Genomic DNA, 18040 nt, shown 5'->3' with positions numbered 1-18040 from the left:
AAAAGATTACTGGGCCTGAAAAGCAGAGGACCGAAAATCTCACAGCTTCTTAGACCTGCAACTGAAAGACTCATTGTAACGTCACCGCAAATCCGGCGCTGCCCACACTCAACAACTAGAGAAACGGACAATAGAATTGTTGTGTTGAACAAAACTGTCCTTGTCCATCAAAGAGCTTATCTGCTTCACTTACAAAATATCCTTTATTGTCCTCATATAAATCCATATGAAAAAGCCGGACTGCATAGATACCTGCCATTATATGATCTACGGAGAGAATGGACTACCCTGGATAAGTCAGGTCCACATAAGCTTGACCTCTGAATAAGATCTCCAGTCCAGCCATGCCGGTGTCCGGTGTATTGAACATGAGCTTTCTTTTATTAAAACATCTGATATTGGGGCACATGTGAGGGCAGGATTCAGGTAAATCCGAGGGTCTGTATAAGGCTGAGCAGGTATATAGACATTATCTAGTGGTAACAAACTGCACTGAAGGAGATAGATAGATAGATAGATGATAGATAGATAGATAGATAGATAGATAGATAGATAGATAGATAGATAGATAGATAGATAGATAGATAGATAGATAGATAGATAGATAGATAGATAGATAGATAGATAGATATGAGATAGATAGATAGATAGATATTAGATAGATAGATAGATAGATAGATAGATAGATAGATAGATAGATAGATAGATAGATAGATAGATAGATAGATAGATAGATAGATAGATAGATAGATAGATAGATAGATAGATAGATAGATAGATATGAGATAGATAGATAGATATTAGATAGATAGATAGATAGATAGATAGATAGATAGATAGATAGATAGATAGATAGATAGATAGATAGATAGATAGATAGATAGATAGATAGATAGATAGATAGATAGATAGATAGGAGATAGATATGAGATAGATAGATATGAGATAGATAGATAGATAGATAGATATGAGATAGATAGATAGATAGATAGATAGATAGATAGATAGATAGATAGATAGATAGATAGATAGATAGATAGATAGATAGATAGATAGATAGATAGATAGATAAATAGATGGTCTGTCTGTCTATCTATCTATCTATCTATCTATCTATCTATCTATCTATCTATCTATCTATCTATCTATCTATCTATCATCTATCTATCTATCTATCTATCTATCTATCTATCTATCTATCTATCTATCTATCTATCTATCTATCTATCTATCTATCTATCAAGAACTTGTTTTTATTTTGCTATGGGGCCTTCCTCATTGTAATCCTTATTCAAAAGAGGACAGCACCATTGAATAATATCTAAATATTAGTATTAGTTTTCTATTTCAAATAGGCCAGCATAAAAACATCTTACTTTTAGTGTATCTGAAATCCTCTGTGCTGCTTTTAACATTCCAATGGTAAACTTTGGTCCCTCCTAGGTTATTTTTAGAGGTTGTAGAAGAACAGAACATACAAATACCTCAGCAATTTCATTGTTTTCTTGTAGACACATACAAATCTGCAGCCGGGTTCTGATAAAAAGTGATATATTATTGTGTGTAATTGATCTGCCGCCTGTAATCTTCAGCTTGAACAACCAGACCCAAATCTGTCAGAAATCTCCAAATGTGAGGAGTCTGCTGTAAAGCCGTTATCTCAATGACTCCATTACAGGAGCTAAAGATTCATTACCTGTCATTTACTAAATGATCATCCTGCAAGACAAATGTGTCCCTTACAGTAGCAACAATAATCATTTGTATCTTGTATTTGTCTTGTTATTCTATCCCAGTCAGCAGCATTCTGCATTATACTTCATGTCAACGTGTCATTTCTGCAATCATAATCCTCTCTTTTTGAATACAATGTAGCGGACGCGACGTTACCGACTATTAGCGCCTGCAATAAAATCAGCCCTGCACCTAAAAATATCACCTGCGAGGAATTATTTACTAAGCCGTGATTATATTTAAAGATACCTTGTGGCTACGGATGTCCCTACTCATTAGCAGGAAATGAAAGTGTCTCCTTCGGGTGAAGACGTGAAATCTTAATGTGATTGCGAGGTTCAGCAAACTGAATTTCGTCTTAATCATCACCTATGGAGGTGTGTGAAAAATATTAACGTTGTAAAAAAGTTTTATCATATCGAAAAAATGCCCAGTGAATAGATGTTATGAGTTGCTTACAAGAAGGTGGCACAGAGGTGGTTCTGAGCCCCAATGCAAAATCGGTAATAGGACCCCCCCCCCCCCACCAAACTATCAAGTGCCATTTAATACTGGTGTCGTCTTATGTGGTAAAAGGGTCCTTGGGCCCATTCAGGTGCCAGGACCTGGGTGCAACTGCTACCCCTGTACCCTCTATTGCTATGCCCCACGGGCGATGGCAAAGGAAATCTGACTATACTACAACCCAAGCAGCAATGACAAGTGGCTACTGAGGGTATTGCAGTTGACTTGAACTTGTCTGTACTAGAACAGATGACCGTTTTCTTGCCTGAGACATTAAGTTGAGGGGGTCTTCATTCTCCAAAAATTGAAGATAAGGAAGGATGGGTACATGTGATGCAAACGCAAGCCATGAGAGTGCCACTCTTAAGTGCCGCTCTATCTTTACAGAACTATAAGGTCTTTTGCGTTCCCTCCCGCCCAACTATCAAGTGCCATTTATAATATTGGTGTCGTCTTATGAGGCAGGGGGGTCTTTGGGGCCCTCAGGTACAAGGGCCTGGGTGCAAACATTACCTCTGCACCCTCTATAGCGATACCCCATGCAATGGCACATAAAACCTGGCTGTACTACAACCTAAGCAGCAATGACAAGTGGCTACTGAGGGTATTGCAGTTAACTAGAACTTGTCTGTAATAGAAAAATTTACCATTTTGTTGCTTGAGACAGGAAGTTAAGGGGTCTCCCTACTCCAAAAATTGAAAAAAGAAAGAATTGGTACATGTGATGCATACGGCAAACCATGAGAGTGCCACCCTTGAGTGCCACCCTATTACTACAGAACAAGGAGGTCTTTCTAGGTCTTTACTGACCAATCTTGCTGGACAGCACATGTCTATTGAGACAGTCACAACGTCTCTCCTTAGAAGAAACAGGGATCAGACATGTTACATTTCAACCCATTTAATTCTGTTCTTTCCAAAAGTTAATTGGCGCGGGTTCTGGCAGTCATATTCTTAGCTCCATAGAAATAACTTTATTTGGCTGAGCCAAGTGGGCACGTTAATAGGGGAGTGTGCTGGTTTGGCCACTAACCATCTAATGTCTATAGCCAGATTTGGTGGGGGAACAGACAACATAACTTCCCATCTGCTGTCACGGAAGGATGCCGCCTGAGGCAATGGACTCGCCTCCCTTCTATAGTGGGATGGGGTGGATACAAGGCTGGGAACCTTGGAGTCAAGGGGACCCGATGGCACTGGTTCCTTCCCAGACACCCGGAGATGTAACACTGGTCATGTCATACTGTGCATGCTACATGTACTCATCCCTTCTTCTCATCTCCCATTAGAAGGGTGAGAACTATAAATATATAGCAGAGCTGGGTTTGTCAATAATCAGATTATCTGTGGTTTTGCATTCACTGTAGTAAAACTTTAAATATTTTGTAAACTATCACAATGCAACCTCAAAGAGTTAAATGGCTTATTCAGCTCTGCTACATCCGTATGCAGCACATATATTATTTCTGCACTTTGTAAGGGGCGCTGTTGAATAATGAGTGTTGTGTAGAGCATGTACACCTGCTTTTACTATGATAAATGTCCTTTTGTCCTTCTGCCTATTTCTCCTTTCTCCTAAGGCAGCATCAGTGATCAGCAACATTTCTCATCTGTTCAGTGCACCGCGGGTGGAGACAAGGTCAACTCACCACAGTAACAGCGATCCCAATCCCTGTGTGAATGCTGCTTAACATCTCATTCATAGAAGAGTTAATGTGGTCGCTGCCATGAAGAGGTCAGCGGTTGCAAATGGAGAAGTTAGAATTACAGGTGTCTATGGAGCGAACCCCGCACCTGATCTGCAACTCCGACAAAGCGAAGCTTCTTGTACGAGATGAAGAGATACAGTCAGCGGTCATTAGAAGATATGGGGACGGCAGCGAAGATTACAGCTAATACTAAAGCTCCAATTGTGTTCGATTGAAATATCCACCGCCTGCATGTTCTTAAATGGGAATGGAGGAATTTTGCCAAGGGTTGTTAAAGGAAAACCATGGATATCAGGCAATGCCCATTCAGTGCGAGAAATGGAAAGATGTAATCATTTTCTGCATTGCACATCTATCTTAATGGCTGAAACATTTCTAAAGATCAGGTCAGGGGTGGACATATAGTCTGGGATCAGCTGCACAAGGGCCCAGAAGAGGGTGGGGGTCCACTCTGGTCACTGGGGGGTTTACAACTTGTGCCTCCTCTTCCTCACATTCTTCATGGGTCTCTCATAGATTATACAAAGGCCACATCATCCCAGTCAGCCAACCACAGAGACTCTATGATAATATTATTAATCGCTTTACTACCCTAGACCACCAGGGATGTTATTATTAATCCCCTTACTACCCTAGACCACCAGGGATGTTATTATTAATCCCCTTACTACCCTAGACCACCAGGGATGTTATTATTAATCCCCTTACTACCCTAGACCACCAGGGATGTTATTATTAATCCCCTTACTACCCTAGACCACCAGGGATGTTATTATTAATCCCCTTACTACCCTAGACCACCAGGGATGTTATTATTAATCCCCTTACTACACTAGACCACCAGGGATGTTATTATTACAGAGTTTGTCCGGGCACGGGGCATTTTTTCATACTGATGACCTATCGACATAATAGGTCATCAGTATATGATTGGTGGGGGTCCGACACTCGCACCCCACACCGTTCATCTGTTCCTCCTGCCACGGATGTCCATGCTGTAAGCAGATGGCTCCGGTCACAGTATAGCGGCCTTGCTGCAATCCTATTCAACTGAACATGAGCAGAGCTGTAATTCTGCAGCAGGGCCGCTATACATTGTACGGTGCCGTTTGCTTCCGACACCGGCCACTGCATAACATCCGGTGCCCAGACGCAGCAAGAACTGCTGATCAGTTCGGGGTCCTGGGGTTGGACCCCTACCTATCATATACTTATGACCCATCCTGTGGATAGGACATCAGTATGAAAAACTGCACCCGTGCCCGAACAACCCCTTTAAGCTCTACACTACCACCAGGGATATTATTATTAACCCCTTCACTACCCTAGACCACCTGGGATGTTATCTATCGCTGCAAGGGAAATTAGGACTCTTGTTTTTTTTCCAGAGAGATGACAACAACGTTTTTTATCAGTCATTATTGATGAGAAGATTTAATTTTCAGGCATGCTGGTGAAAGGGGGGTCCACATGCTGTTTTTTCACAGGGCCCTTTAGTTTTCTGTGGCCGCCCCAGGATCAGGTAATGGTGAGGGGTGAAATGGTCTATGAAGTGGCGTACACAGAAAAGTGGGGGCTCCATAACTAAGATCAATCTGATCCCCTTAGTATTGGGCTGGGTATTGCCACCCAGGACAGAAAGGACTGGTGTTGGTTCCCCCTCCATACCCTTTCTATGACCCCTTGGCTAATTCCCCATCCCTTTGATTGTTAACAGTTCTTCTGGTGAGGGGGGTCCTGTATGGTTCTCGCCAACTTATAGCAAAGGAAATAATGGGACCGCGTCTAGGTAGTTCTCCAAGGGCCCCATAGCAGCCGAACAGGTAACTGTAGATGAAGAGGATGAATCATATTTATGTAAAAGTATTTCTAATTATGGCACCAATAGGATGATGACAATTAGTGCTCTTTAAAGGGTATCAGCCACCACTACAAACCCCTCTAATGTAGTAGAGACGATCTAGCGGGTGCACGTGCAATCGAGAGACCAAAAGATAGTGTCGAATATATGAAAATACTGTACATCGACCCTTATAGGTAGTATGTGCTATATGAGAGCACTGTATACATGCCACGAGGGAGTCCATAAGGTTGGAACCCATGGGAAGTGCTTCTGCCCTTTTAATGCCGTATTCACATATAGTATAAGATTTAACACAATCCTATTTATCCAATACAGTAATAAATTGGATTATTTTGTTTGGACAACCATGTGGAAGGTCCCTCAATGATGTGTTGTTCATCGTGCGCGGAGGCTTCACGATCAGCTCTTATAGTATGGAGGTCCATTAAAATCAAGTCCTATAGAATGGATTTTGTCTCAAACTTTTCTCTCCAAGATGAATGGCCACAAACTAAGAAAACCTCATGTAAAAACTACAATTGATTCTGGAAAAACTTCTACAAAACCAGATGTATTACCCACATGTCTTTTGTGGTGTAGTATTGATGCGTATTTGTGTTGAGCTGCTACTGCATCATGCGAATACACCCAAAATTGCCTAATACTCAGTGGGAGAGGAGAGCAAACCATTTCCATATAATTCCTGCTGCATTTAAGACTGCCACTCCCTCCGATTGTCACTATGAGCCGTCAAGTTTCAAACGCACCCAATAATTTAAAGGGGTTGTCCAAAAGTTGCTTTAAAGAGGCTCTGTCACCAGATTATAAATGCCCTGTCTCCTACATAATCTGATCGGCGCTGTAATGTAGATAACAACAGTGGTTTTTATTTTGAAAAACGATCATTTTTGAGCAAGTTATGAGCAATTTTAGATTTATGCTAATTCATTTCTTAATAGACAACTGGGCGTGTTTTTACTTTTGACCAAGTGGGCGTTGTACAGAGGAGGGTATGACACTGACCAACCATTCCATGTGACCACTGCAGCCAATCATAAGCGGTCTCCTGGGATGAAACATCATCCCGGGAGGCCGGCCTACTACCAGGCCGGCTAAGTGCTGCAGTTTTCCGCAGCGAACACAGTTTGGTGTGGTTTTTCACCCAGAATTCCCTGCGGCGCACAGGGCGGATACGCTGCGTGCTTTTATGCAGCATATCCGCCCCGTGTGAACTTAGCCCCACTGTGTATTTAATGCATTAAAAGTCAAGATAAAGATGACTACATCTGTACAGTAAACTATTTCACTGAATCGTGTATTTTACAGTGATGAAGGAAAACCACAAAAACAAGCGCCGAACATACAAACTCCATGGACACGTTGCCTTGGTTGTATGCGTATTGGGGGCAGCAACACCAACCAAAACTACAGAGCCCACTTAATGGTAGAAAGATTGGCACCATCACCGTGTGCGAGTTGTTATACCAGGAATATGGGTGTTGGAAGATGAGGATTTTATAATTGCCAATAAGAGGGGGGGGGGGTGCGGTTCATTTTGTAAAGTCCTACAATTAATACAAGTAATTTTGAAGAGGTCATTTGTATATTCCCGGATATGTTTTGGCCGCATTGCACTCCTCTTCCAGTAATAGAAGATATCTCGTTATCACATAGGATATATAATCATTCTATTAACCTTTATTACATGCTGTATGCCAGGGGCACCTCAGTATCCCAAGAGATAGGAAGCAAATTGCGTGCAAATTAAACTAAATCTCATAGACGAGATCACTCTCTGCGGAGGATAGGATCGCCGCGGCCTCATAAAGACCTTAATAGAAATCCCAATGTGGAAAATAGATACAAATAGGTGATACCTATCTATCCATCAAGGGGGAGAAGGAGAGGACATTTACTGTAAAAGACCACTTATGCCCATATTAATACGAATTCAGGCAGCAAACTTCCAGTAAACTTCTATTAAATTATGCACCTAGGGCCGAAATCAATGGAATAGATTTCTCCTCCTGGTTGCGCTATTTGATTACATAAAGCACCTACGAAAAACTTCCGTCAATCACTTGTAAATCATTTTCTGCAGAGGAAACTTTTCACAGGAAACTGAAACCTTGTTTGGGTCATGCCAGTCACGTTAGGATGATGGTGCAATTAGCAATATATTAACCGTCTATGGCCAGGATAATATGTGATTTCTTTATAGCTTTTTGTATATATAGAGCTAACATAATGCTGTACAAACGAAGAAATATGGTGTAGATGTAGCAGAGCTCAAAATGTCATTTAAAGGGATTGTCCCTGAACTAAAATTACATTTTAGATCAGAAAGATGACTGCGATTTTGAGGGGCTCTCATTGGTTACAATTTGTTGACTACCTGCGTTAAGACCTATAGGATTCATGCCTGGCATTATCTGCATGGAGTTTGTATATTCTCCCTGCTTGCTTAGGTTTCAAAAAAGTAAAAAAGTCCCACTAGAGAGAGTGGCAATAGTGCCTCCATAAGCAGTGTCAGTCAAAAAGTCCCCTATAGGCAGTGGCAGTAAAAGAGTGACTCCACAAACAGCATCAGCCGGAAAAAGCCCACATAAACAGGGCCAGTCAGAGACTAACCCCACATTTAGTACCAGAGAACCCCCATAAACAGTACCAGTTTGCCCTAATAAGCAGTGCCCCAGGCAGAGAAATCCTAATGACAAGATCTCCAGGCAGAGAATGCCCCCATAAACAGTGGCAGTCGAAAAGTATCACTATAGACAGTGGCAGTAAGAGAGTGGCATGTAGTACCAGAGATCCCCAGCATAAACAGTACCAGCATGCCATAATAAGCAGTGTCCCCGGCAGAGAGAGCCCCTATAAGCAGTGCCCCAGGAATCAAATGACCCCACAAACAGTATCTATCAAAAAGTCCCACTATAGACAGTGGCAGTAAGAGAGTGCCCTTATAAACAGTGTCATTCAAAAGTACCACTATAGACAGTGGCAGTAAGAGAGTGGCCCCATAAACAGAATCAGACACAAAAAGCACCATAAACAGTGCCAGTCTGACCCCACATGTAGCACCGGAGAGCCCCCATAAAAAGTACCAGCCTACCGTAATAAGCCATGCCCCAGGCAGAGAAAGCCCCCATAAACCGTGTCCTCCTCCAGCTACTGATATCTAACCAATCAAGTAGTCGCTCACATTTCACTCCATCTCCGGGCACTGAGCTCTATCATCTCTTGGTGACTGACCGCTCCTGGTTCTCCGGGAGACTTGACTGACCTACCTGGGAGCTCGTCTCCTTTTTTTAGGAGACTTTGATAATCCACACGGGTTGGCAAGTATGCTCCAAAAACATACTCATAGGTTACATGGTCCTAAAGTGTGCATGTTTGACATAGGGAAATTAAATGGTAAGCCCCACCAACATGAATGTGGACTTTGTGTACAGCACTGTGGAATATGTCAGCACCATATAAATAAAGGAAAATACATATATTTTTTTTTATACTGAATGATATTAAAGTCAGTAAAGGGAAATTTTACTTTTTTCATAACAACATGTTTCTGTTAACTTATCGGTCCCCCTGAGACCTGTCATTTAACCTGCTAAATTATGGAAAGCGAGTGACATGTATGACGCCTGTTATTTAGATTTTCAATCTCATAAAGCTGTGTGACAAGTTATTCTGACAAAGAATAGGAACTTAGAATTCAGAAATAATTTTAAATGGAACAAAATTAAGTTTCCCAGAAATGAGACTATAAAAAAATAAAAATTCCTGTGACAACTTCAGAAACATAATTAGTTACAACAAATTTGTGGCACATATAAACTATCTGCAAATGAATCACAAAGATTTGTCATTTCCTGGTACTAAAACCTTCTAATACAAATACCCTTTTAGGAAATTCGGTCCTAATAGAAGTCCCATGTTCAGGACCCTCATCTATTAGCCAGAGAGTGGAGAACACCTACAAAGCGGGTCTATCACTCTGGAGGACCTAAAACATCCATTACCTGAATGGCCTAAGTGGAAACTGTGTAATGCTTCATTTGCCCTGTGGTGGCACTGCAGGAAAAATGAATACTTGATGTCATGAACTCAACAGATTACAGCTGATCGCTGTTGGTCCTAGCGATGGGACCCACTATGATCAGCTTATTGGAGGAACCTTCTTATCCCTTTAAACCCTAATTCCACTCAAAACCTGAGAATTTAGATGTGACTGATATTAATATTCTGCTCCCCCATGTCATGCTCATGGAGTCTAGTTCATTGCTATAATGGATAAGGAATAAAGACCCCAAATTTTTGTCTTTGTTTTTTTAAAACCTTGAAGAGCGACTGTCTGAAGAGCCCCAGTGACCACCAGTGTCGGGATTTTTCCTTTATGCCATGTGAGAGTGACATGGAAGGGTGGAAGATATGGGGTTTGACTACAGCTACAATTACATTTTCAGTTTTTCAGAATGATGAATTGACTGGTGAGAGTAGCCTTCCCAATGTTTTCAACTGTAAAAATACGTACAACAGAAGCAGATCATGCAGTTGGTGTGGGGCCCTTGGAGAGGGGGGCCCAGGCTAAATTGGCTGTTTTTAATAAATGATTAGAACCTGTGCAGAGATCCCCGCTCCATGGGTCCTACAAGCAAGGGTGTGGGGAATTAAAATGAAAATGAGGGCGGGGGCAAATAAGCACCAAATCTTCCCGTTCCAGTTTATTAGGATGGTAAAGCCCCATTATAATCGTTATTATGGGGTCCCTTTACTTCTTAATAAGTAAGGAATTTGATAAATTAGCTATATAGGACATTTATATAGCACATTGCGGGAGATTTAGGTGCAAGCAAGAACAAATAAAGGTGATAGCGTAGCACATAATAAATAATAAGATTACAACAGATCACCTCCTTTTTCTGTATAGAAATATATGTAAAAATGACCATTAGTCCATACAAGGAAAAGAAGGTACTAGACGAATATCAAATTGATCCTTTCTGGAACAAAGGAAAACCAGGACAAAACTGCAGCAATCCCTTCAGGACAACCACTTAACATTGTAAAAGGAGGACATGTCCTGGAAAAAAAGAGGACATCTGATAGCACAGTTAATAGATGGAATAATACAAGTATTTTCCTACCCACATGTAACATATCCATCCAACAGACAAGGCATCCATTCTTTATTGTCCTCCTTTACATGCTGAGCCTTATCGTCAAGAAAATGTTCAATCATTTACAGGGATTTAAAGTTTATTGAATAGAGAACGTGACAAATTTTCCGTAATCTGGTTCCTGAGACCAGATCTTACAGACAGAAGCTACCTGTGCTTGTTTACATCCATGGACGAGCTAAGGCTGCAAAAAGTCCATCAAGCTTCACCGATTATTGCAAAGAAGTATTGTACAACTTATGGCTTTCCAGCTGTTGTGAAACTACAATGTAAAGGATCTGCCAGGCACTGCTTCGGGGTTAATTCCCAGAATTAATCAGTCTACACCTGAGTGTACATCCCTGAGACAGACACCAGCTTCCTCCACTCAGGCTGGCAGGCTTAGGAGTGGGAGAGCCTATCGCAACCTGGCCAGACTCAGCTAGCTCCCGCCCTCGGTCTATTTAAGCCTGCTCTTCCTGTCCATCTGTGCTTGTGAATTCTTTCCTTGAGGTTTCCTGGCCCAGCTACAGCTCCTGCTACTTTCTGATCCTGCTCCATACAGACCCCGGCTTACCGACTACTCTTCTGCTTTTCGCTTTGTACCTCGCACTCTCCTGGCTTGACTCGGCTCGTTCACTACTCTGTTGCTCACGGTGTTTCCGCGAGCAACTCCCCATTCCCCTTGCTTGTATTCCCTTGTTTGTTTGTCGTGTTTGTCATGCACTTACTGAGCGCAGGGACCGCCGCCCAGTTGTACCCCGTCGCCTAGGGCGGGTCGTTGCAAGTAGGCAGGGACAGAGTGGCGGGTAGATTAGGGCTCACTTGTCCGTTTCCCTACCCCCCCCCACCATTACAAATTCACAAGCCCTATACCTAGTCTACCCTGGTCCCTGACACCATTATGGAACCCCGTGAAACCCTGGCTCAGCAAATGCAGGGTCTCTCCCTACAGGTCCAGGCCCTGGCTCAGAGGGTCAACCAGCCTGATGCTACCTTGGTAGTTCCCCTCACCGCACCCCTTGAACCCCACCTCAAGTTGCCCGACCGGTTCTCAGGTGACCGGAGGGCTTTTCTCTCCTTTCGGGAGAGTTGTAGGCTTTACTTTCGCTTAAAGCCTCACTCCTCAGGTTCTGAGAGCCAGCGGGTGGGTATAATTATGTCCCGGCTCCAGGAAGGGCCCCAAGAGTGGGCCTTCTCCTTGGCTCCTGGCGCCCCTGAACTTTGCTCCGTTGATTGTTTCTTTTCTGCCCTCGGACTTATTTATGACGAGACTGACAGAACTGCCTTTGCCGAGAGTCAGCTGGTGACCTTACGTCAGGGTAAGAGACCTGTTGAGGAGTATTGCTCTGACTTTAGGAAGTGGTGCGTAGCTTCTCGGTGGAATGACCCTGCCTTAAGGTGCCAGTTTAGGTTGGGTCTGTCGAATGCCCTGAAAGACCTGCTAGTTAGTTATCCCTCTTCTGACTCCTTAGACCAGGTTATGGCTTTAGTGGTACGACTTGACCGACGTCTCAGGGAACGACAACGTGAACGTTTATGTGTTTTTTCCTCCGACTCCCCCATGATGCCTCCCGAAGTCCCGTTGCTTCGTTTCTCCCCTAAAGACTCAGAAATACCTATGCAACTCGGGGCCTCCGTGTCCCCTCAACAACGTAGAGAATTCCGCAGGAAGAATGGTCTCTGCTTCTACTGTGGGGATGTCAAGCATCAAGTAAACAACTGTCCCAAGCGTAAGAATGCTGTCAGAGAGCTCCCGCGTCTAAGTGATCATCGGGGAGGTCACTTGGGCGCACAGGTATTTCCCGTAAATATGAAACGTACTAAGATATTGCTTCCCTTTCAGGTCTCTTTTGGTGGTAGGTCTGCTACCGGCAGTGCCTTCGTGGATTCAGGGTCCTCTACTAATATCATGTCTGTGGAATTTGCTATGTCTCTCGCTATGCCTCTGATTGATTTGCCTAAACCTGTTCCGGTAGTGGGTATCGACTCCACTCCTCTTGCTAATGGTTATTTTACACAGCATACCCCTGTTTTTGAACTCCTTGTTGGCTCCATGCATTTGGAGCAATGCTCTGTACTTTTGATGCAGGGATTATCGTACGATTTGGTTCTAGGTCTTCCCTGGTTGCAGTTGCATAATCCTACGTTTGACTGGAATACTGGGGAGCTAACCAAATGGGGTAATGAATGTTGTACGTCATGTTTTTCTGTTAATTCTATTTCTCCCCCTAAGGAGGTGAATACGCTACCCGAGTTTGTTCAGGACTTCGCTGATGTTTTCTCTAAAGAGGCCTCCGAAGTATTACCGCCTCATAGAGAATACGATTGCGCTATCGAATTGGTACCAGGAGCTAAGCTTCCTAAGGGTAGGATATTTAACCTTTCTTGTCCCGAACGTGAAGCCATGAGGGAGTATATCCAGGAATCCCTGGCCAAGGGTTACATTCGTCCCTCTTCTTCTCCGGTAGGTGCTGGCTTCTTCTTCGTAGGGAAGAAGGATGGGGGTCTTAGGCCATGCATTGACTACCGTGGCCTGAATAAGGTCACGGTAAGGAACCAGTATCCCCTTCCTTTGATTCCTGATCTCTTTAATCAGGTTCAGGGGGCCCAATGGTTCTCTAAATTGGATCTACGGGGGGCGTATAACCTTATTCGCATCAAAGAGGGGGATGAGTGGAAGACTGCGTTTAACACGCCCGAAGGCCATTTCGAATACCTCGTCATGCCCTTTGGGTTGTGCAATGCCCCTGCGGTCTTCCAGAACTTCATAAATGAGATTTTGAGAAATTACCTGGGGATATTTCTTGTAGTGTACCTTGATGACATATTGGTGTTTTCCAGGGACTGGTCCTCCCACATAGAGCATGTCAGGAAAGTGCTCCAGGTCCTTCGAGAAAACAAACTGTTTGCCAAAATCGAAAAATGTGTATTTGGGGTACAGGAGATACCATTTTTAGGTCAAATCCTCACTCCTCATGAATTCCGCATGGACCCTGCCAAGGTTCAGGCTGTGGCTGAATGGGTCCAACCTGCCTCCCTGAAAGCGCTACAGTGTTTTTTGGGGTTCGCTAACTATTACAGGAGATTTATTGCTAACTTCTCGGTCGTCGCTAAGCCTCTTACGGACCTCACTCGCAAGGGTGCTGATGTCCTCCATTGGCCCCCTGAGGCCGTCCAGGCTTTTGAGACCCTCAAGAAGTGCTTTATCTCGGCCCCCGTGCTGGTTCAGCCCAACCAAAGGGAGCCATTTATTGTGGAGGTTGACGCGTCCGAGGTGGGAGTGGGGGCCGTCTTGTCCCAGGGTACCAGCTCCCTCACCCATCTCCGCCCCTGTGCTTACTTTTCTAGGAAGTTTTCGCCCACGGAGTGTAACTATGATATTGGCAACCGCGAACTTTTAGCCATTAAATGGGCATTTGAAGAGTGGCGCCACTTCCTGGAGGGGGCTAGGCACCAGGTAACGGTCCTTACCGACCACAAGAATCTGGTTTTCCTAGAATCTGCCCGGAGGCTAAACCCGAGACAAGCTCGGTGGGCACTATTCTTTACCAGATTCAATTTTTTGGTTACCTATAGGGCCGGGTCTAAAAATATTAAGGCGGATGCACTGTCGCGTAGCTTCATGGCCAGCCCTCCTTCGGAGGAAGATCCTGTTTGTATTTTGCCTCCAGGTATAGTCATTTCCTCTATCGAGTCCGATTTAGTCTCTGAAATTGCTGCTGATCAAGGTTCAGCTCCTGGGAACCTTCCTGAGAACAAGCTGTTTGTTCCCCTGCAATTCCGGCTAAGGGTACTTAGGGAAAATCACGACTCCGCACTATCTGGCCATCCAGGCATCCTGGGTACCAAACACCTCATTACCAGAAATTATTGGTGGCCTGGTTTGTCTAAAGACGTTAAGGCCTACGTCGCCGCCTGTGAGGTTTGTGCCAGGTCCAAGACTCCCAGGTCCCGACCAGCGGGCTTACTGCGTTCGTTGCCCATTCCCCAGAGACCTTGGACACATATCTCCATGGATTTTATCACCGATTTGCCTCCATCCCAAGGCAAGTCGGTGGTGTGGGTGGTGGTAGACCGCTTCAGTAAAATGTGCCACTTTGTGCCCCTCAAGAAACTACCCAACGCCAAGACGTTGGCTACCTTGTTTATCAAACACATCCTGCGTCTCCATGGGGTCCCCGTCAATATTGTTTCTGACAGGGGGGTACAATTTGTTTCATTGTTTTGGAGAGCCTTCTGTAATAAGTTGGGGATTGATCTGTCCTTCTCCTCTGCTTTCCATCCTGAAACCAATGGCCAAACGGAGAGGACTAATCAGTCTCTAGAACAATACTTAAGATGTTTTGTCTCTGACTGTCAATTTGATTGGGTTTCTTTCATTCCCCTCGCCGAATTTTCCCTTAATAACCGGGTCAGTAACTCGTCAGGGGTCTCTCCCTTTTTCTGTAATTTTGGGTTTAATCCACGGTTCTCCTCCGTTTCACCTGGTTGTTCCAACAATCCCGAGGTGGAGGTCGTTCATCGGGATCTGTGCACAGTCTGGGCCCAGGTTCAGAAGAACCTAGAGGCGTCCCAGAGCATACAGAAGGCTCAGGCCGATAGAAGACGTTCTGCTAACCCCCTGTTTGTGGTCGGGGATCTGGTGTGGTTGTCATCCAGGAACTTGCGTCTCAAGGTTCCGTCCAAAAAGTTTGCTCCCCGGTTTATTGGGCCGTATAAGGTCATTGAGGTCCTCAGTCCTGTCTCTTTCCGGCTGGAGTTACCCCCGTCTTTTCGTATACACAACGTGTTTCATGCCTCCCTCCTGAAACGCTGCTCCCCGTCCTTGGCCCCCTCGAGGAAACCTCCTGTTCCCGTCCTCACCCCTGAGGGGGTGGAATTTGAGGTGGCCAGGATCGTGGACAGCAAGATGGTCCAAGGCTCCCTCCAGTACCTGGTCCATTGGAGAGGATACGGGCCCGAGGAGAGGACTTGGGTACCCGCCCGGGATGTTCACGCTGGGGTATTGGTCAGGAGGTTCCACCTGCGTTTCCCCAGTAAGCCAGGTCCACTTAGAAAGGGTCCGGTGGCCCCTCATAAAAGGGGGGGTACTGTAAAGGATCTGCCAGGCACTGCTTCGGGGTTAATTCCCAGAATTAATCAGTCTACACCTGAGTGTACATCCCTGAGACAGACACCAGCTTCCTCCACTCAGGCTGGCAGGCTTAGGAGTGGGAGAGCCTATCGCAACCTGGCCAGACTCAGCTAGCTCCCGCCCTCGGTCTATTTAAGCCTGCTCTTCCTGTCCATCTGTGCTTGTGAATTCTTTCCTTGAGGTTTCCTGGCCCAGCTACAGCTCCTGCTACTTTCTGATCCTGCTCCATACAGACCCCGGCTTACCGACTACTCTTCTGCTTTTCGCTTTGTACCTCGCACTCTCCTGGCTTGACTCGGCTCGTTCACTACTCTGTTGCTCACGGTGTTTCCGCGAGCAACTCCCCATTCCCCTTGCTTGTATTCCCTTGTTTGTTTGTCGTGTTTGTCATGCACTTACTGAGCGCAGGGACCGCCGCCCAGTTGTACCCCGTCGCCTAGGGCGGGTCGTTGCAAGTAGGCAGGGACAGAGTGGCGGGTAGATTAGGGCTCACTTGTCCGTTTCCCTACCCCCCCCACCATTACATACAACTCCTAACATGCCATGAGTTGTAGTCTCACAACAGCTGGAAAGTCAAACATTGTACATCACTACTGTGGAATAATAAGTTAAACTTGATGGACTTTTTGCAACCTCTGGAAAGCTGTAAGGTGCAGACCATTGTCGTAGAGTGTTGATCCCAAGGAGGGCAAAATAACCTCAACAAGATAGTTGCTAATTGCCTTAAATTAGGGGGAAGGAATTACCAATATATCCATAGATCAACAACCCGTCTACAGCATCTACTAGCGCTAACTTGTAATATTATGGCTATCAAGAAAGGCATCCAGACCTCTTGGAAGTCATTCAATGAATCAACCATACCTCTTCCATAGCACTGCATATAAACAAGCAGAGTGGTCTCCATGGTAGAATTACTGAAGAACATGGAACAAACCCGTTAGTCTATATCTCCAACAAGGGGTTCCAAACAGGTTCAGACTTTCTCAGAAGGACCCTACATCTATAACAGTGAGTCCATGCTCGTTGACCCACACCATCATTATCTGTATGTCATCTTTATGATATTTCAGAAAATTATTTATTATTATTTCCATGAATGATCCTTGTTTATATTCTATCATAGTCTCTACGAAGTCTCCACAAAGAGAAATTGACCCCATATCAAAATGACCTACTGGTGATCCTCCATGCTTCAGAGCATAAACCTTTCTTCTCCAGATTTAGTAGTAATGTGAATCCTGTATAGCATAACATGAACCCGCAGAACTGCCAGTCCTTTGACAGAGGTAGTAGAGAAGATGTGCCACCAAAACTTCCCAAGCACCAACATCGGAAAGGCTGTATGGGCTATCTAGAACCTGGGATCTCCACTTGTGGTACGTGTACCCCAGGGATACACACCTTACCTCTAGAGGGCACTCACACTGTGCTCATGCTGCACTTATAATAGGCAGCACAATGTATGTGTCACGAAGGGTCTGTGGACCCACTGGGCCGTATCCGGCTGAGGTGAGTGGAAGCGGGCGCTGGCGTCTCCTGAGGAGGAGGCTGGGGCCAGCACTTGCCGACTCGTGGCTGCGGCTGTCAGGAGGGGATTGGAGCTGACAGCACGCAGCCACGGACATTACAGTATGTGTATAGCCTTAGTGCTACTATGATGTCCTTTTTTTAGGGGTACTTGGCTTAGGGACATTGAGAAACACTGATCTAGGACACCTAAAGTAGAAGTAAGGTCAGGAGACACAGCTCTATCAATCAAATTAGCAATTTTCATTTTGGGAGGGGACTTAACTATTGATTCTGTTTAATCAGCTGCTCCTTTTAGTATACACGGTATATAATAACTTAATAAATGTAAGAAAGATGTTTTATAATCAGATGACAACAATTAATAACTAGATTCCTATATGTCAAGGATATGACCTTCCATGACCTCTAATCCAACTGCGTA

The 18040-nt window shown here is 44.5% G+C and overlaps 1 protein-coding gene across 1 annotated transcript in view; it reads right to left on the bottom strand.

The window, feature by feature from the left end:
- CDH11 (cadherin 11) overlaps positions 1–18040 on the bottom strand; it is a 115255-nt gene that overhangs the window by 55990 nt on the left and 41225 nt on the right. The window lies entirely within an intron of this gene.

This window comes from Rhinoderma darwinii, chromosome 9, assembly GCF_050947455.1.
Source record: "Rhinoderma darwinii isolate aRhiDar2 chromosome 9, aRhiDar2.hap1, whole genome shotgun sequence".
In the NCBI taxonomy this organism is placed as follows: Eukaryota; Metazoa; Chordata; class Amphibia; order Anura; family Rhinodermatidae; genus Rhinoderma; species Rhinoderma darwinii.
Note: the sequence above shows the minus strand (reverse complement) of the source record. Positions and strands in the feature narration are given on the sequence as shown.